A 22254-nucleotide genomic window follows, 5' to 3' on the forward strand; every position below is an offset into this window, starting at 1 on the left:
AACAAGGAAAATAAACAAGAACAACTTGAAGATTAAGAAAGAACAATGAACACAGTTTCGAAAATTTAAAAGAAAATAAAAACATGCAATTGACACCAAACTTAAAATATAAGACTAAACTCAAACAGAAAAACTCAATTATTAGTAAAAAATAAAAATAAAATAAAATAAAATAAAAAATAAAGTTTCGAAAAATTTTTTTGAAAAAGAAAATAAGGATTCTAAAATTTTAACAAGAACAATAATAAAAGACTCTGACCCAAAAGACAAAATCTTCCTAATCTAAGCAACAGGATGAACCATCAGTTGTTCAAACTTGAACAATTCCCCAGCAACGGTGCCAAAAACTTGGTGCACGAATTGTGAATCACAACTCGTACCACTAACCAGCACTGGGTCGTCCAAGTAATACCTTACGTGAGTAAGGGTCGAATCCCACGGAGATTGTTGGTTTGAAGCAATCTATGGTTATCTTGTAACTCTTAGTCAGGATATAATATCAACAATAATTCTTAGTTTTAATTGTAAGAGTCAAGGGGCATAAAATAAATACTTGTTACTCAATAATGGAGAATATGTTGGAGTTTTGGAGATGCTTTGTCTTCTGAATCTCTGCTTTCTCCCTGTCATCTTCTTCACGCACGCAAGGTTCCTCCTATGGCAAGCTGTGTGTTGGTGGATCACCGTTGTCAATGGCTACCATCCGTCCTCTCAGTGAAAAAGGTCCAGGTGCGCTGTCACCGCACGGCTAATCATCTATCGGTTCCCACTCATGCTGGAATAGGATCCATTGATCCTTTTGCGTCTGTCACTACGCCCAGCCCTTATGAGTTTGAAGCTCGTCACAGTCATTCAATCCTTGAATCCTACTCGGAATACCACAGACAAGGTTTAGACTTTCCGGATTCTCATGAATGCTGCCAATGGATTCTAGCTTATACCACGAAGATTCTGATTAAGGAATCCAAGAGATGTTCATTCAATCGAAGGTAGAACGGAGGTGGTTGTCAGGCACGCGTTCATAGATTGAGAATGATGATGAGTGTCACGGATAATCACATCCATCATATTGAAGTGCGAATAAACATCTTAGACAGAAACAAGCGTGTTTGAATAGAAAACAGAAATAGTTGCATTAATTCATCGAAACACAGCAGAGCTCCTCACCCCAACAATGGAGTTCAGAGACTCATGCCGTCAAAGAGTACAAAGTTCAGATCTAAAATGTCATGAGCTCCAAAATAAATCTCTAAAAGTTGTTTAAATACTAAACTAGTAACCTAGGTTTACAGAAAATGAATAAACTAAGATAATTGGTGCAGAAATCCACTTCTGGGGCCCATTTGGTGTGTGCTGGGTCTGAGACTTAAGCTTCTCACGTGCCTGGGCTGTTTTGGACGTTCAACGCCAGGTTGTAACCTGTTTCTGGCGTTGAACTCCAACTTGTAACTTGTTTCTGGCGCTGGACGCCAGACTGCAACATGGAACTGGCGTTGAACGCCAGTTTACGTCATCTATCCTTGAGCAAAGTATGGACTATTATATATTGCTGAAAAGTCCTGGATGTCTACTTTCGAACGAAATTAGAAGCGCGCCAATTGGACTCTTGTAGCTCCAGAAAATCCATTCCGAGTGCTGAGAGGTCAGAATCCAACAGCATCAGCAGTCCTTTTTCATCCTGAATCAGATTTTTTTGCTCAGCTCCCTCAATTTCAGCCAGAAAATACCTGAAATTACAGAAAAATACAGAAACTCATAGTAAAGTCCAGAATTGTGATTTTTATTTAAAAACTAATAGATATATAATAAAAACTAACTAAATTACACTTAAAACATACTAAAAATAATGCCAAAAAGCGTATAAATTATCCGCTCATCAGCAGACAAGCCCTCCACTTTGGTAAGGTTAGCTTTCGCTCATCTCATTTGTCACCTATGCAATTCAGTTGGAGTTGTCATAGAGGAAGTGATGCCAGGGCATTTTGGCCAGTTTCACTGACCTTTTCTTTACTGTTTTTAGGGTAGTTTCATGCATTTCCTTAAGAAATAAGCTAGTTTTGGGTAGATATTCACGTACATCTTGATTCAAGCATACATTGTGCAATTTACATGATTTCATGAGGATTTTGCATGAATTTAATGATAAATTGGATAATGCATGATCCCATGATTAAGAGCAAGACTTTGATGCACTTTGTTTGATTGATTTCAGGCCAAAAGAAGAAGAGAAGAGCCACGTTAGTGGCTACGTTAGTTAGGAACGTTAGCAAGGAAGACCCACGTTAAGAGTCATGTTAGCTACACTAACGTGAACTCTAACGTAGGGACAAAAGGCACCAAGCAACGTTAATAGGGAAGGTGAGCACCAATAACGCTTGCCAAAGGGGTATATGCCAACGTTAGTGGAAAAAGTGAGTGCCACTAACGTTTTCGAAGCAAAAAGACCCACGTTAGCTTCCACGTTAACTACATTAACGTGGGAACTAACGTGGAAGTAAAGGGAGATGCCAAAGTTAGTGAAAAAGGTGAACTCCACTAACGTTGGCGAAGCAAAAAGACCCACGTTAACATCCACGTTAACTAAGTTAACGTGGTAGTTAACGTGGGCAAAAGTCCCACCTGGCAGCCTGACCATGCCTTCTTCAAACATGCATAACTTGAGCCACAAAACTCCAAATGAGGTGATTCCAGTGGCATTGGAAAGTAGGATTCCAGAGCTTTCCAAGCATATATGGCACTACATGATGGACACTAAATTTGAGGGAGAAAATCTGCCCCGAATGTGCAAAGATGAATATGGTATCAACCTGTAGTAAGGCCAGCTGGCCTGTTCACCTTCCAAGAAGTGTAACTCGAGTTGTAGAGCTGCAAATGATGTGCTTTCAAAGGCATTGGAAAGTAGGATTCCAGAGCCTTTCAATCATATATGGCACTACATGGTGGACACTACATTTGAGGGAGAAAACCTACCCCGAAAGTGCAAAGATGAACATGGTATCAACCTGTAGTAAGGCCAGCTGGCCTCTTCACCTTCCAAGAAGTGTAACTCGAGTTGTAGAGCTCCAAATGATGCGCTTCCAAGGGCATTGGAAAGTAGACATCCAGGGATTTCCAACAATATATAATAGTATAGGGTGGACACTAAGTTTAAGCTCCAGAAACTGGCAATAATGAAGCCCTGATCGCTAGCGTTATTGGCACTCAAGTTTTCCAGTAACGCTAGCAAATATGCCAGCGACCATGTCCACTTCAAAGGAGCATAACTTGAGCTACAGAGATCCAACTGAGGTGATTTTAGTTGCATTAGAAAGCTGACATTTAGAGCTTTCCAACGATATATAATACTCTATAGTGGGCATGAAATTGGAGCACAAACAAGAGGCATCTTTTAAGCCCCAAAAACACCAACTGGGCAGCAAGTGCAACGTTAGCCACAATAACTTTAGCACTAACGCCACACTTGTAGCATTAGTGTGGCTAACTTTAGCACTAACTTTAGCACCTGGACCTCAACTTGACTCACTTCTCTCTCAAGTCCACTTCAAAGCTTAAGCAAGCAAGCCCACAATTGTCAACCAATTAAGACCACAAGAAGCATCTAGAATAGGAATTTTCATTTAATTGTAATTTGCTTTTAATTTTATTTTGTAATTTAGGAGAGCCTATATAAAGGCCTTAGTCTTTACATTGAAAACATCTTGGAAGGGGGGACTGAAATTCTGGAATGGGGGATTGAAGAGGGGTCTTCGGACTCCCTCCCCTCACATACTTTTCCTTCTCTTTCTTTTAGTTGTAATTTTCATTTATGAATGTTGAATTTTCAATTTCAGTTTGAATCTTCATATTTACTTTTCTGCACTTTCTTTCTTTTCTATTTTTGTAGAGCAATGATCAACTAACTCTTTACATTGGGTTAGAGAGCTCTATTGTGATTCATTGGATTAAGTGTAGTTCTTATTCTTCTTCTTCTTTCTTTCCTCTTGATTTTACTAGAGGGCTTTCGATCTTCATCCAATTGGTTAGTTATCTTGGAAAAGAAACTATTCATACTTGGATCACTTCTGAACCTTGAAAGAGGAATGAAGAGATCATGCTAGAAATGCTTTCTCATGCTGGACCAAATTGGGTGTGGATGGATATGTGACTATAATCCTTCCAACACTTGATTTGGGAAATGCATGTGGTATAATCAGTGACCATACTTCGTCTCTTCTCATGAGCAATTGACCAAGGAATTTGCTATTGATCAAGACTTGAGAGATTGAATTACAAGGAATTGTAATTCGATCACTTAAGATTGCCAAGGAGATCAATGAGTGCATTGATTGAGGAAGAGATGAGAATGAACTTGATCCGGAGGATTGCAATATCTCTTGATCCCAATGTTCATTTTATTTTTAATTCTTACATTTACTTTTCTTGCCATTTTACTTTTCTGCACTTTATTGCTTTCTTTACTTTTCTTTTATTTACACTTCCTGCTGCTCATCATTCAAATCTGAACTGTCTAACTAGGATAATCAATTAACCATTGATTGCTTAATCCGTTAATCTCTGTGGGATTCAACCTCACTCTTTTGTGAGTTATTACTTGACGACAATTCGGTACACTTGCCGAAGGAAGATTTGTTGAGAGACAAGTTTTCTGTGTATCAAGTTTATGGTGCCGTTGCCGGGGATTAATTGTGATTAACAAACTACCGGTTGATTGATTTACTAGATTAGACACTTTTCTTTTGTCTTTATTTTCTTTTGCTTCTTTATTTTCTTTTGCTAACTAACTGTTTGTGATATTGCCTCACTGGGAATTTCCTCATCTGTGACAATGGAGATTCTAATTTCTTTTGGTGATTATTGTTTGAGACAGAGCTTTCTGCAGGAAAGAAAGGAGCATGCATCATATTTTAGTCAATCAAATTTCATGGGAAACTTTCCACCACCATAGAATGATTCACTTTACTATGCTCATGGTGGGTGGGAGTATCAAGAACATGAAATGGGGTACTTTCCAAAGCCACAAAATGGTCCATATTTTGGTGAAATTGATCGCTACTCAAGTTGTGGCTGGGAAGATCAAAATCAAGGAGATTTCACTCATCCATACCCCATTCATCAAGAGCTATCACCTCTCAATTATACAACATCACCTCCAAGTTTTACATGCCTAAATTCTTCATCATTTGAGTATGCCTCAGCACAAAAATCTATCCCAAATCTATACAATTCATTTCACCATCCACAAAACTCAATCCACTACCCACAAGAGTCATACCACTTTCAGAATACACAACCACAAAACAACCAATTCCATTCACAAGCCAACCCCGACCAACCATTACAACCTACCCAACCTCCTTTAGATAGACTCGCTAGGATAGAACTCCTCCTTAAAGAAATAATGAAGACAATCGAAGAGGAAAAAATAGTAGAAAGAGACCATGAAGAAAAATTGAGACAGAATGCACAACTCTATTCTGAAGAATAATTCATTGAAGAGCTGAGATCACAAAGAGAAACCACTCCACTCTCTCCAAAAACAGAGGAGTTCATTCAAAGGTCAAGAGGTGGTAAAGGCAATTAACATGAACACTAACAAAAGGATGGTGACCAAGAAAAGAAGGACAATATTTATGAAGAAGAAAAGGTCAACCAAAAGCCATCCCACCCCTACCCCAACAAGCAAGTTTACTCAAGCTAACAACAGAAGAAGGCTTGCTGGGGAGAGGCACTCAAAACAAGGGGCATTAACTGGCTCCTCTTTCCTCTTGAGGTCATTCCTCTTAACAAACTGGAAGAAGAGGAAGAAAGTCGTGAACAACATGTCAAGCTAATGACATTAAAATGTTGGGAGTTGGGAGGCAACCCAACCGTAGGTAACATTTCCTTGCTTTGCTTAGTTTACTTTCAATAATTTGGCATATGATTGCACTCTAAGTTTGGTGTTGCCATACAACAATTTGAATTTCAATCTTCACTGGGTACTTGCAACATTCTAGATTGACAGTGGCACACTAAGTTTGGTGTTGCCACTTAACTTTCATGCAAAGTACCATGCTAACACCACTTATTAATGCAATCAAAATGTCTCTGTTTGTATCTCTTGTGTCTTTATTGTATCTTTAACCTTGCTTGCTGAAACACATGCATACTCACACTTCATTCTAAGACATTCATGATCCATCATGGACCCCGTCACCACTGTTTTAATTGTTGCTTGAGTATAAGCAATCATTCTATGTCTGGTGTGGGAAGGGGAAGAATAGGAGGAAAAGGGTAACAACAATGAAGATAAAATACAAGGTGGTAAAGTTCCTTTCTCCTCTTACTTATTTCCAGCACTTTAATTTGCATGATTTTCCTCTATGTTCTTTGTATGTATGTGTGCTTTCTCCTTGTGAATAAGCATGTCAATTCTGTATTTTAAACTTTTTATTGATTAAGGCTGTGTTTTCTAGTCTGAATGTCATTACTGCATCCGTACTTTGCTTACTTGTATGCTTGTCCCTTTGAATCAAATGAAAAAGAGAATGAGTGCTTCAAAAGACCAGAGAGGAGTTCATACTATGAAGTAAGTTCATGAGTTTATGGTATAGTCATAAGTTAGCTAAGTTGGTTCAACCATAAGGTGGGAAGACAACTATCTGTCCTGAATCATATGCTTTGAATACACCCCATGAGACTAGCTAAATAAGAAGATCCTAATAAGAAAAAGGGAAAGAACAATAAAGGTTGAAAAATAAAAGAAAAAGAGTAAGCAATAAGGCTAGGCACCAATGGTTTTAATCTTGAGGCATGTATCTGTGGTGCTCCTGTGTGAGGGATCTACTTGGATGAATAAGCTCTTAGGGGTGCCTTATCACTTGGTAACTTGGGTTAACTAACTCGGGATTATCCGCTGAAAGTCCACTATCAAGAGTAACCTTCACTACAGAGCATTTAGTAACCCAAAGAGGTGCTGGACACCAAGGTCTCAAGAAAAAAAAATAAACAAACTATGTGCCTGTGGTGTGTATGTATGGGGGAGAGACTTGAGGAAGTAAGTCCGTAGGGGTGTTTCAACACCTAGCACCTTGAACCAACTGGTTCGGGAGTGTTGGCTGAAAGCTTATTTTAAAGAGTTGCCCCATTACAGAGCACTTAGCCTAAGAACAGAAATAAGCCCTGAATTGACAAGAAACAAAAGGGATCAATGAATAAAAGTCTCATGGGATGCAAGCAAAGTGAGTATTCTAGGACATGATAAAGGTCTGAAAGCCAGTGAAGGAATGAACCTAAGTTGCTATGCATGAAACCACCATAAAACCAGGGACATGACTTCCACAAGAATGACTCATTTTCTCTTGGCATTCCATTCATCATTCTCTTGTTCCATTACTTGCTTAGGGTCAAGCAAGCTTTAAGTTTGGTGTTGTGATGCCAGGGCATTTTGGCCATTTTCACTGACCTTTTTTTTACTGTTTTTAGGGTAGTTTCATGCATTTCCTTAATAAATAAGCTAGTTTTGGGTAGATATTCACTTACATCTTGATTCAAGCATACATTGTGCACTTTACATAATTTCATGAGGATTTTGCATGAATTTAATGATAAATTGGATGATGCATGATCCCATGATTAAGATCAAGACTTTGATGCACTTTGTTTGATTGATTTCAGGCCAAAAGAAGAAGAGAAGAGCCACGTTAGTGGCTACGTTAGTTACACTAACGTGGGCACTAACGTGGAAGGAAGGAAAGCCACAACGTTAGTGAAAAAAGTTAGTGGCATTAACTTTGAAGAAGGAGAGCATGGAACGTTAGCAAGGAAGACCCACGTTAAGAGTCATGTTAGCGACACTAACGTGAACTCTAACGTAGGGACAAAAGGCACCAAGCAACGTTAATGGGGAAGGTGAGCCCTAAAAACGCTTGCAAAAGGGGTATATGCCAACGTTAGTGGAAAAAGTGAGTGCCACTAACGTTTTCGAAGCAAAAAGACCCACGTTAGCTTCCACGTTAACTACATTAACGTGGAAACTAACGTGGAAGTAAAGGGAGATGCCAAAGTTAGTGGAAAAGGTGAACTCCACTAACGTTGGCGAAGCAAAAAGACACACGTTAACTTCCACTTTAACTAAGTTAACGTGGTAGTTAACGTGGGCAAAAGTCCCACCTGGCAGCCTGACCATGCCTTCTTCAAACAGGCATAACTTGAGCCAAAAAACTCCAAATGAGGTGATTCTAGTGGCATTGGAAAGTAGGATTCCAGAGCTTTCCAAACATATATGGCACTACATGGTGGACACTAAATTTGAGGGAGAAAACCTGCCCCGAAAGTGCAAAGATGAACATGGTATCAACCTGTAGTAAGGCCAGCTGGCCTCTTCACCTTCCAAGAAGTGTAACTCGAGTTGTAGAGCTCCAAATGATGCGCTTCCAAAGGCATTGGAAAGTAGAATTCCAGAGCTTTCCAAGAATATATAGCACTACATGGTGGACACTAAATTTGAGGGAGAAAACCTGCCCCGAAAGTGCAAAGATGAACATGGTATCAACCTGTAGTAAGGCCAGCTGGCCTCTTCACCTTCCAAGAAGTGTAACTCGAGTTGTAGAGCTCCAAATGATGCGCTTCCAAAAGCATTGAAAAGTAGACATCCAGGGCTTTCCAAAAATATATAATAGTATGGGATGGACACTAAGTTTGAGCTCCAGAAACTGGCAATAATGAAGCCCTGATCGTTAGCGTTATTGGCACTCAAGTTTTCCTGTAACGCTAGCAAAAATGCCAGCGACCATGTCCACTTTAAAGGAGCATAACTTGAGCTACAAAGGTCCAATTGAGGTGATTCTAGTTGCGTTAGAAAGCTGACATTCAGAGCTTTCCAACGATATATAATACTCTATAGTGGGCATGAAATTGGAGTACAAACAAGAGGAATCTTTTAAGCCCCAAAAACACCAACTGGGCAGCAAGTGCAACGTTAGCCACAATAACTTTAGCACTAACGCCACACTTGTAGCGTTAGTGTGGCTAACTTCAGCACTAACTTTAGCACTTGGACCTCAACTTGACTCACTTCTCTCTCAAGTCCACTTTAAAGCTCAAGCAAGCAAGCCCACAATTGTCAACCAATAAAGACCACAAGAAGCATCTAGAATAGGAATTTTCATTTAATTGTAATTTGCTTTTAATTTTATTTTGTAATTTAGGAGAGCCTATATAAAGGCCTTAGTCTTTACATTGAAAACATCTTGGAAGGGGGGACTGAAATTCTGGAATGGGGGATTGAAGAGGGGTCTTCGGACTCCCTCCCCTCACACACTTTTCCTTCTCTTTCTTTTTGTTGTAATTTTCATTTATGAATGTTGAATTTTCAATTTCAGTTTGAATCTTCATATTTACTTTTCTGCACTTTCTTTCTTTTCTATTTTTTTGTAGAGCAATGAACAACTAACTCTTTTCATTGGGTTAGAGAGCTCTATTGTGATTCAATGGATCAATTGTAGTTCTTATTCTTCTTCTTCTTTCTTTCCTCTTGATTTTACTAGAGGGCTTTCGATCTTCATCCAATTGGGTAGTTATCTTGGAAAAGAAACTATTCATACTTGGATCACTTCTGAACCTTGAAAGAGGAATGAAGAGATCATGCTAGAAATGCTTTCTCATGCTGGACCAAATTGGGTGTGGATGGATATGTGACTATAATCCTTCCAACACTTGATTTGGGAAATGCATGTGGTATAATCAGTGACTATACTTCATCTCTTCTCATGAGCAATTGACCAAGGAATTTGCTATTGATCAAGACTTGAGAGATTGAATTACAAGGAATTGTAATTCGATCACTTAAGATTGCCAAGGAGATCAATGAGTGCATTGATTGAGGAAGAGATGAGAATGAACTTGATCCGGAGGATTGCAATATGTCTTGATCCCAAAGTTCATTTTATTTTTAATTCTTACATTTACTTTTCTTGCCATTTTACTTTCTGCACTTTATTGCTTTCTTTACTTTTCTGTTATTTACACTTCTTGCTGCTCATCATTCAAATCTAAACCGTCTAACTAGGATAATCAATTAACCATTGATTGCTTAATCCGTTAATCTCTGTGGGATTCGACCTCACTCTTTTGTAAGTTATTACTTGACGACAATTCGGTACACTTGCCGAAGGGAGATTTGTTGAGAGACAAGTTTTCCGTGTATCAGGAAGACACCCTCATTGAAGAGGATAAGCCCATCACTAAAAAGAGGATGGAGCAAACAAGAGAGCCCACTCATGGACCTCAACAAGAGCATGAGGAAGTTTCTCATCATGAAATCCCTAAAATACCTCAAGGGATGCACTTTCCTCCACAAAACTATTGGGAGCAAATTAACACCTCCTTAGGAGAACTGAGTTCTAACATGGGGCAACTAAGGATGGAACACCAAGAGCATTCCATCCTCCTCCATGAAATTAGAGAAGACCAAAGAGCCATGAGGGAGGAGCAACAAAGGCAAGGAAGAGACATTGAGGAGCTCAAGCACTCCATTAGATCTTCAAGAGGAAGAACTAGCCGCCATCACTAAGGTGGACCAGTTCTTTAATCTCCTTGTTCTTATTTTTCTATTTTTTGAATTATATGCTTTATGTTTTGTCTATGTTTGTGTCTTTATTACATGATCATTAGTGTCTAGTGTCTATGTCTTAAAGCTATGAATGTCCTATGAATCCATCACCTTTCTTAAATGAAAAATGTTTTTAACTGCAAAAGAACAAGAAGTACATGGTTTCGAATTCTATCTTGAAATTAGTTTAATTATTTTGATGAGGTGACAATACCTTTTGTTTTCTGAATGAATGCTTGAACAGTGCATATTTTTTTGAATTTGTTGTTTATGAATGTTAAAATTGTTGGCTCTTGAAAGAATAATGAAAAAGGAGAAATCTTATTAGTAATATGAAAAATCATAAAATTGATTCTTGAAGCAAGAAAAAGCAGTGAATAGACAAAGCTTACAAAAAAAAAGTGGCAAAAAAAAAAGAAAAAAAAAGAAAAAAAAAGCAAGTAGAAAAAGCCAATAGCCCTTTAAACCAAAAGGCAAGGGTAAAAAGGATCCAAGGTTTTGAGCATTAATGGATAGGAGGGCCCAAAGGAATAAAATCCTGGCCTAAGCGGCTGAACCAAGCTATCCCTAACCATGTGCTTGTGGCGTGAAGGTGTCAAGTGAAAAGCTTGAGACTGAGCGGTTAAAGTTGTGGTCCAAAGCAAAAAGAGTGTGCTTAAGAGCTTTGGACACCTCTAACTAGGGACTCTAGCAAAGCTGAGTCACAATCTTAAAAGGTTCACCCAGTTATGTGTCTGTGGCATTTATGTATCCGGTGGTAATACTGGAAAACAAAATGCTTAGGGTCATGGCCAAGACTCATAAAGTAGCTGTGTTCAAGAATAAACATACTGAACTAGGAGAATCAATAACACTATCTGAATTCTGAGTTCCTATAGAAGCCAATTATTCTGAACTTCAAAGGATAAAGTGAGATGCCAAAACTGTTCAGAAGCAACAAGGCTACAAGTCCCACTCATCTAATTGAAGCTAATCTTCATTGATAAGTTTGGAATTCATTCTCTTCTTTTTATCCTATTTTGTTTTTAGTTTCTTGGGGACAAGAAACAATTTAAGTTTGGTGTTGTGATGAGCGGATAATTTATACCCTTTTTGGCATTGTTTTTACATAGTTTTTAGTATGATTTAATTGCTTTTTATTATATTTTTATTAGTTTCACATTTCTTAACTTTACTATGAGTTTGTGTGTTTTTCTGTAATTTCAGGTATTTTCTGGCTGAAATTGAGGGACTTGAGCAAAAATCTGATTCAGAGGCTGAAAAAGGACTGCAGATGCTGTTCGATTCTGACCCTCCTACACTCGAAGTGGATTTTCTGGAGCTACAGAAGCCCAATTGGCGCGCTCTCAATTGCATTGGAAAGTAGACCTCCTGGGATTTCTAGAAATATATAATAGTCCATACTTTTTCCGAGATTTGATGGCCCAAACTGACGTTCATAGTCAGCCTAAAACATCTTGGCCTAAAACGCCCAAACTGGCACCAAAATTGGAGTTAAACGCCTAAACTGGCACCAAAGCTGGTGTTTAACTCTAGGAAAAGCCTAAGTACGAAAAAGCTTCAATTCTCAGCCCAAGCACACACCAAGTGGGCCTCGGAAGTAGATTTCTGCACTATCTGCACTTAGTTACTCATTTTCTGTAAACCTAGGTTATCAGTTTAGTATAAAAACTACTTTTAGAGATTTATTTGAAGTCTTTTGTTGATCTTTTGATCACTTTGAGTCTTTTGACCATCTCTGGGCGTTTATTCCTTAGACATTGGAGGCTAGCCTCACGGCCATGCCTAGACCTTTCACTTATGTATTTTCTACGGTGGAGTTTCTACACCCCATAGATTAAGGTGTGGAGCTCTGCTGTTCTTCATGAATTAATGCAATTACTACTGTTTTCTATTCAATTCATACCTACTTCTTCTCCAAGATATACTCTCGTACTTAATTCAGTTAAGTCAGAATGAAGGGGTGACCCGTGGCAATCACCCAATCTTCGTTACTTGCTTAGCCAAGATCGCGTGCCTGACAACCACAAAGCAATCTACATGATATTCAACGTAGTCATTGGACGACAGCTGGAGTATACTCTCTTGGATATCTAATACACGGACGGAGTCTGTGAGAATAATATCTTCGTGGTATAGGCTAGAACCATTGGCAGCATTCCTGAGATCCAGAAAGTCTAAACATTGTCTGTGGTATTCCGAGTAGGGTTTGGGAAAGGATGACTGTGACGAGCTTCAAACTTGCGAATGTTGGGCGCAATGACAGTGTGCAAAAGGACAATGGTCCTATTTCGATGCTAGCGGGAACCGACAGATGATTAGTCGTGCGGTGACAGTGCATATGGATTTGTTTTCATCCGAGAGGATCATACAGCTTACCATGGAAGGAGGTAACACATGGTTGGAAGAAGGCAGTAGGAAAGCAGAAGTTCAGAAGCAACAAAGTATCTCCAGAAGCTTATCCGAAATTCCCACCATTGAATTACATAAGTATTTCTATTTTATTTTCTGTTTTATTTATATTTTAATTATTAAAACCTTATAACCATTTGAATCCAGCTGACTGAGATTTACAAGGATGACCATAGCTTGCTTCAAGCCGACAATCTCCGTGGGATCGATTCTTACTCACGTAAGGTTTATTACTTGGACGACCCAGTGCACTTACTGGTTAGTTACGCGGATTTGTGTAAAAGATGATATCATGTTCTTCCACACCAAGTCTTTGGCGCTATAGCCAGGGAATGAACAATCACGATTTCGCGTACCAGGAAGCTGGTGTTGAACGCCAGCAAGGATATCCCTGCTGGGCGTTCAACACCCAAAATGATAGAGGAACTGGCGTTTAACGCCAGTAAGGGTGCACAGCAAGGGCGTTCAATACCCAAAGAGCTAACAGAGTTGGCATTGAACGCCAGTAAAAGTGCACCCTCTGAGTGTTTAAATCCCACTCAAGAACTCTCTATCCCTGAACTCAAGGAAGCCCATGCTCATGTAAAAACCATAGAGGTTCCTTTGCATGCACTTCTGCAGTGCATGAATTCTGATGAACACTCAACCTCGGATGAGGATGAAGACACTAGGGAAGAGCAAGTTGCTTGGTACCTAGGAGCTCTTATGAAGCTGAATGCCAAACTGTTTGGTACAAAGCCTGTGGAGGAAGAACCTCCATTGCTTTCCAAAGAACACAATGCTTTGGTTCAACAGAAGCTACCTCAGAAGCTTCCAGATCCAAGACGCTTTTTGACTCCTTACACCATAGGAACCATGACCTTTGAGAAGGCTCTGTGTGACCTAGGGTCAAGTATAAACCTCATGCCACTCTCTGTAATGGAGAAGCTGGGAATCCAAGAGGCACAAGAAACAAGGATTACCTTGCATAAGGAATGGATGGTGTTCAAGGTTCTTGACCCTCCATTACCCCCTGACAAGGGAGGCATTTGCATAAAGGATTCAGCATCCAAGCTTCCTCCCTTGGATGAAACCAATTCAATCCCTCCTAAGACCAAACGTAAGTTTGGTGTGGGATGTACACCATCCACAAAGGAGGAAGGCCCCAAAAGGAAGATACCTAGGGGCTGGAAAAACAAAAATATCTCTACTAAAGGATTTTCACCATGGAAGATGGTGGTATTCACTTATCTCATCATGGTATTCACCATGGAAGAGATAAGTGACAAAAAGGGACACCAACATATTGCTGCAAGCCCAACCCTACCTCGGGCAGTGAACAAGATCCTGTCTCTTGAGCGTATTATGCTATTCTGTGAGAGTACAGGAAGGAAGCTCCCAGTAAGGAGTAAGGATTTATTCCTCTATGACTATCTTCCTCCTTGAAAGGAGTTATCCATCAAGCTAATGACATTAAAGAAGCGCTTGTTGGGAGGCAACCTAACTTTAATTAATTATTTCTATTTCTTAATTTTATTTTTTTCTTTGAAGTTTTTTTTAGGTTCATAATCATGTGAAGCAGTCAGAACAGAGACAAAATTCTTCAACAGTGAAAACAGAACACTCTGGATGGAATGTTGTTGAAGTTGAACGCCAGCCAGCGAGCTCTGGCTGGGCGTCCAACGCCCCAAACGGGCAGCATTGCCGGTGTTGAACGCCAGCCAGGGAGCATCCCCTGGGCGTTCAAACGCCAGTGCAGAGGGCAGGGAATTTGAATTCCTTAGCCTCTCAAGACCAATAGGTCCTACAGAAGCTCCACCTACCGCCGCTTCTTCTACCCTATTCTTTCTCATTGTTCATATTTGCTCGAGGATGAGCAAAATTCTTAGGCTTGGTGTTGCAAAAGCTTTGCCTTTTGACTTCTACCACTCCTAAGTATGGCACCAAAGACTGGTTAAACCTCAAGGAAGAGGAAGGGAAAGGCATTTGCCCCATAAGAAGAGGATGGAGCAAACTAGAAAGCATGCACATGAGCCTGTAAAGTCGCCTCAACAAAGGTAAAGGAGTGACATTGAAGAGATCAAGCATCACGTTGGATCCTCAAGGAGGAGCACTAGCTGCCACAATTAAAGGTGGATTTGTTTTCTTTTACTTCCTTTCCCTTTTTGTTATTTTTTCTATTTTCTGTTATATTTTATATGTTCTTGTTACATGATCATTTGCATTGATGTCTTAAAAGTTGTAAAATATTCCATATATCTCTCACCTTGCTTAAAAGAAAATTTTATTTGAAAACAACTAAGAGATGCATGAATTTCAAGTTTAAAATAAGAATAATTTAATTATGTTGATGTGGTGGCATTGCTTTTGTTTTCTGAATGTATGAATAAACATTGCATATTTGAAGTTGAAATTTTAGAATGTTGGCTCTTGAAAGAATAAGAAAAAAGGAAAAGTATTATTGATGATCTGAAAAATCAATAAAAATTTATTCTTGAAGCAAGAAAAAGCTTGCATGCGAAAAAAAAAGAGTGGCAAAAAAAATAGAAAGAAAATGAGAAAAAGCAAGTAGAAAAAGCCAATAGATCTTTAAACCAAAAGGCAAGAACAAAAAGCTAGTAACCCTTTAAACCAAAAGGCAAGGGTAAAAGGATCCAAGGCTTTGAGTATCAGTGGATAGGAGGGCCTAAGGGAATAAAATCCTGGCCTAAGCGGCTCAATCAAGCTGTACCTAACCATGTGCTTGTGGCGTGAAGGTGTCAAGTGAAAAGCTTGAGACTGAGGGGTTAAAGTCCTGGTCCAAAGCAAAAAGAGTGTGCTTAAGAACTCTGGACACCTCTATCTGGGGACTCTAGCAAAGCTGAGTCACAATCCGAAAGGGTTCACCCAGTTAAAGTGTCTGTGGCATTATTGTATCCGGTGGTAATATTGGAAAACAAGGTGCTTAGGGTCACGGCCAAGAATCAGAAAGTTATGTTCAAGAATAAAAAAGAACTGAACTAGGAGAGCCAATAATATCATCTGGATTCTAAGTTCCTAAAGATGCCAACCATTCTAAGTTTCAATGGATAGTGAGATGCCGAAACTATTCAAAAGCAAAAAGCTACTAAGTCCCGCTCATCTGATTGTAACTAAGCTTCATTGGAAACTTAGAAATTTACTGTATCTTAATTTTCTTTTTATCCTATTGTATTTTTAGTTGCTTGGGGACATGCAACAGTATAAGTTTAGAGTTGTGATGAGCGGATATTTTATACGCTTTTTGGCATCATTTTTATATAGTTTTCAGTATGTTTTATTTAGTTTTTATTAAGTTTTTATAGGTTTTAGTGTTAAATTCACATTTTTAGATTCTACTATGAGTTTTTGTGTTTTTGTGCAATTTCAGGTAATTTCTGATTGAAATTGAGGAGCTGGAGTAGAAGTCTAATTCAGAGACAGAGAAAGCACTGCAGATGCTGTCTGGATCTGACCTCCTTGCACTTGGAAGAGCTTTTCTAGAGCTATAGAAGTCCAAATGGAGCGTTCTCAATAGCTATGGAAAGCTGACTTCCAGAGCTTTCCAGCAATATATAATAATCTAGACTTTGCTTTGAATTAGAAGGCCTAAAACTGGCGTTCAACACCAACCTCCTTCCCCCTTCCAGGCGTCCAGCGCCCACAGAGAAGAGTCCAGCGTCCAAACGCCCAAAGAGGACCTTCTAGCCAGTGTTCAACGCCCTAGGAGCCTCATCTCATCAAAGCTCAGCCCAAACACTCACCAAGTGGGCCCCAGAAGTGGATTTTAGCACTAAAAAGACTGTTTTACCCTTACTAGTCATCTGTTTAGTATTTAAGGGATTAGATTTATGTTATTCAGACCGTTTTATAGAATTTTTACCACCATTCAGCATATTTTCGTGTATTACTTTATTTTTCACATCAGTATGAGTTTCTAAACCTCCTAGGTTTAGTCCTTTGAATTAATAAAAGTATTACTGTTTCTTCTTCGATCCGTGTGTGATTACTTCTAAGATGTATATTCATACTTCAACATGGTGAATAGGATGATCAGTGACAATCAGCTGTGTTCATTATACTAAGACAAACGTGCCTGACAAATACCTGTGTCTACTTGGGTTCGTGTGAATACTTCAGTGGATAGCACGCACCACCAGCTTGAATTATACATATCTCAGATGGCTAATCCACAACTTCGTTGGAGACTTCTTGAGACATCAATTTAGCCAATTTATGGGGAGATTAGGGTCTCTGTGGTAGAGGCTAGAACCTAAAGATGCAGCATTCTCTGATCCGGAAGGTCTAACCTTATCTATGGTGTTTTGAGTAGGATCATTAAGGAGAATGGACTGTACGCGCTTCACCCTCAAGCAGAGATGGATCCACACTAACCCTGGGTTTCAGATCCGGAGGAGTATTGACGACCTCTCAATAAAGGCATTAATCACTTATAGCCTGCGTGCCATTGAAGAGATCACTCACAAGCAAAGAAGACAGTGATACCAGAGTTAATTCAGAAAGACAAAGCAACTCCAATCCTTTACTTTATTCCTATTACTGATTCTAATTTATATAATATATTCCTATTATTAATTACCCTTTTTCTTTATTTACATGCCAACATAATTTAAATCCCACAAATATTTATCTATCAACTCTTGATTCTGCCTGACTAAGACTTATAGGATAACCATAGCTTGCTTCAAACCAACAATCCTCATGGGATCGACCCTGACTCGCTCAGGTATTACTTGGATGACTTAGTGCACTTGCTGGTACAGCTGTACGAAGGTGTAGGGGATTCACACACCACACATCAAAAAGAACGTGTTTAATAATATCATGCACATGATAATGGACGATTAGAGGACAAAGGATTAAGGAAATATTAGACTTGATAGACATTTGCAGATGGCCAGATCTGAACTTAATGAGACTTGATATCGGCTGGTAGACTTAATTGCTAAAAAACTTAACGTAAATGATCTCATAGTCATGGAGAAGAGCATTCCGATCATACTTTGTAGTTAGAGAGGATATTCCCTCCTAGATTTTTTGACGTCATGGAACATTTAGCAATCCACCTATCGTATGAAGCAAGAGTATGTGGGTCAGTCCAATTTAGGTGGATGTACCCGTTTGAGAGGATGATTGGATCATTCAAGCCCACCATGAAGAACAGAGCTCAGATTGAGGGTAGTATCTGCAATGCATTCCTAGTTAAAGAAACATCTGTATTTTGCTCCTTCTATTTTGAGCCTCATGTTGAGTCACATAGAACAAGAGTTAGAAGGAATGTTGAGAGGGAAGAATCTTTGGTAAAAGGACCAACATATCCAATATTTGTTCCTGAAGGAGTTATAATGGGCGCAGGTAGTGAATATTGGTTAAAGAAAAAGGAAATCAATGCTGCACATATGCATGTATTACATAACTGTGACTAGATTTCACCCTACCTGATGTGAGTTTTTAAGACTTTGTAACTTTTGCATTTAGTAAGATACTATCTTCGTCATTTAATTAAAACTTCATTACACTGAAATTTTCTTATTTATCTTATTATATCATAGGTTATTCCAAGAAATAAAGCATGATACATCACTGAACAATTTTTTCAATTAGTTCAGAGAATACGTCAGAGTGTATCTAGCTGACACAACAGATTCGAAACTAGTTGCACTTAGTTAGAGTCCAATGAATAAGGACACAAGCTACTCGATATACAATATTAATGTATATTGGTTCCATTCTTTTCAATGGTCGATTGAAAAGAAAATAGATATCAAGCAGTGGTCATTCTGATTGGTATTGTGTGTTGCACAATATAATTCAATTAGAGTATTTTGGTCACACTACGTACAAGGTGTTTGTGTTTAAATGTTAATGGTATGATCTAAGTTTGCAAAAAGTAAATGTGACCAGGAAATATAGGCACTACGATCCTTTTATTCTACCTCAAAATTCCCGACAGATATACTATTTGCCTTATCTGGGGTCATGCAAGTCTAGTTAGGTGGTTGTGGTTAAGACTAAGTCAAGAGGTTGTATCGAGTCTGATAGGACAGAGGATCAGGAGCCTTTCCAAATTCATGACCCAACTCCTTCAAAAATGGTGGTTGATACTGGTAATCTGATCACCCTTAGGTCAGTTGTTATGGATAATAACATCATTGACCTTAGGGTGGATCTACCATTAGATAATGTTGATCTTCAAGAAGAAGAAGACGGGGTTGATGGAGATGAAGAAGAAGAAGACGAGTTCGATGATCAGGAAATTACCTCAGAAGAGGAGGATGATGAACCAAAGGATGAAGATGATGAATCCGAATAAGATTAATGTAAATATAGTTCTATCTTATGTATTTTGTAACGATCCAACTTCTAGCATGTCATGATCGTACTAAAAGTAAGGTGTTAATGACATGTTTTTCTTTATTATCTATTTAATATTGAGCCTTTACGACGTTAACACTTTCCAATTTTAGGAAAAAGTTAGTAATTTTTTTATTCATTAATAACCGTTCAACAAAGACTTTCAATCAATAACAATCATATAATTACTAGTAATACATTATAGTTAATCAATGAACAACATATACAAGCCTACCCCTCTGAAATAAAAGCTTCAACTAACAAGATAAGGAAAAAATAAATTCTATCAACAACTTAACTCGCAAACAAACTCTTCTATACTTCCACAGCTTCACAATAAACCTTCACATCTGTAGCTGAAAGGGTTGGAAAGAAGGGGTAAGAACTAGAGAGTCCTTAGTAAGGCTGGGATAGATGTAAAATTCATTTTACTATTATTAGCCAATAGTAACAAGCAACATAATACATTCAACTTAATAAATAAAGAACATAGAAGTCAAACAATCATAAAGTACATACACAACACCCACAAATATACACAAAAAATACATCAAAGAGAAATATGCGCAAAAAGGTATTATGCATGTCTAGCCCTACGCAGCCCATGAGCTCATGTATCAGTTGCCTACCCGCTCAAAAATAAAATTCAAGCATGAAATCAATGAAAATCAAACCTCAAATATCAATTTATCAATCACACATCAATAACACATTTAATTATTACAAACTTACCAAACCCTACCTTCGTATGACAGCCATTAAACTGAAATACCAAGGAAGCTTTCTGAATGAAAAATCGAAGAAGAAAATGTCAAAATCAACTATTCCACCTTCGGAGCTCACTCGGCCAAACCTTGCATGGAGAGACAACAACTCCATGCATTGCTCCTTCGGGGCTCTCTCATGGTCTCACTCTCTTATTTTGTTTCTATTTGGTTCGGTTAGAATGAAGAAGATAAGATGAGATTAATGATGATGTGTTAAGGAAGGGGGCGTGTGTCAAGTCCTGAAGCTACTGAGTCAGCGATTCAAGTTATAAATATCTTAAATAGATAATTACGAAATCTAGATGTATTAAAGCACAAGTAATAATACATATGGAGGTAAATATATATGAGTTACCAATATAAATGACATTAGTAACATAATGATTATAAGGATAGAACATATATGATGAAGCATTAGCAAAACTAAGTTCATCGAAGAGTATCGATATTAATCAACTTCAAGACGGGTGTGAAAATAAAGTGTGGGATCCCGGATTAAAAGAAGAGGACCGACTTTGGGAGCCCCAAGCTTGTGAAGAACTCCATCAAGACTTGGTGCAACTCATGAGAAATCTTGGGGCACAATGGAGAACCAATCATTGGTGGGAGTTCCAAGATGAATTTAAGCACAAGCCACCTTGAGAGGAGCTCCCCATAAGTCCAACTTAAGGACAATAAACAAAAGTGCTAGGTGGGAGACACCCCACCATGGTAAAATCTTTCCTTTTTCTCTTTTGTAAATATTGATAAAAATTAGTTTAATTTCATGTTTGGTTAGTTTGTTGAGTCTATTTGGTAGTTAAGTATGTTAAATAAGGTTTTGTGGTGTTTTGGTACCTGTTTGGAGGTTTGGAATGCTTGGTTTGGTGCAAAAACATGAAAAATTTTGAAAAACAGAGCATCAACCCACGTGCACGCGTGCTACACGCGTACACGTGCCCCAAGCTTTTCAGCCAATCCAAGCGCACGCGTCACCCACGCGTACGGGTGGATACAAAATTTAACATTCCATATATTTTCCCGAGAGTTGTGCCTGCATCGCACGAACATTGTGCCTTTGACACAAAGTTACTCACGCGTACGTGTACACGATGCGTACGCATCACTCTCCAAATAAGCCATCAACGCACACGCAGTGATATACATGTACGCGTCGCTTCCACTGCACCATTCCCACGCGCATGCGTGGTGCACGCGTACGCATGGATGCCCTTATTTCATCCATCTTCTTTTCTCATCATCTTTCCATTCCTTCTCTTCTCCTTTCTTCTTCCCTCCTCCTATACCTCATCCAACATTACCATACACCATCAACCATTAGTTAGTTTAGCTAGTTAGCTATTTTGATGGTTTAAATTTTGTTTAATTTTCCATTTTTCATGATAAGTGTTGGATTATTGATTCTGTTTCCTATATACTGCTGCTTATTACTAATTGAATGCTATTTTAGCATAATCATTTTTGTCATTCGTTGTTGGATTCTATTGTTGAGGTTATATTTTGCTACTTGATTTTGATTCTTTAATGCTTAACCAAGTGAATGAGAATTGCCTTTCAAGCTTCTTAATTCTTTTGAATTGCATGATTTGGCCACGATGTGATTTGAACTCTTTTCTTTGATTAGGCAATTTCTTGATGGATGTTGTGCATTTATCTTAATGCATTGTGTTTCATAATCATATGCATCCATATGTTGTTTTTGGCTTAAATGCTTTCATGCTTCTTTATTGCTTGTTTGGTTGTCTTAACCCACAAGTTTAGAGCATCTCAAGCACACTAGGATAAGTGAAGTGGATGTTCCTTTTTGTGCAATTGTGACATGGGCCTTTTTATGTTAGTGTATGTTCTAGACCGCATGCATCTTAGAACTTACACACTTGTTTCATTAATGTCACACATTGGGTTACTCACTCCATCCTAGTGATTTACCTCATTCTAATGGTGTATGCTTCCTTGCTTTTGCACTTACTTTTCTTACTATCTGGTCTTCTATTTTCAAGATAGAGTCATTATAAGCTAAAATGGAAGCGGAGAAAGAACATGCAGCAAACCGGTTGACCCACCAGCTGAAAGTAGTAACTCGAAAAGTCGCCGTACCCCCTTGCTCATTGATGAACCCATATTTTATGATAC

The sequence above is a fragment of the Arachis ipaensis genome, chromosome B04, assembly GCF_000816755.2.
Source record: "Arachis ipaensis cultivar K30076 chromosome B04, Araip1.1, whole genome shotgun sequence".
Lineage (NCBI taxonomy): Eukaryota > Viridiplantae > Streptophyta > Magnoliopsida > Fabales > Fabaceae > Arachis > Arachis ipaensis.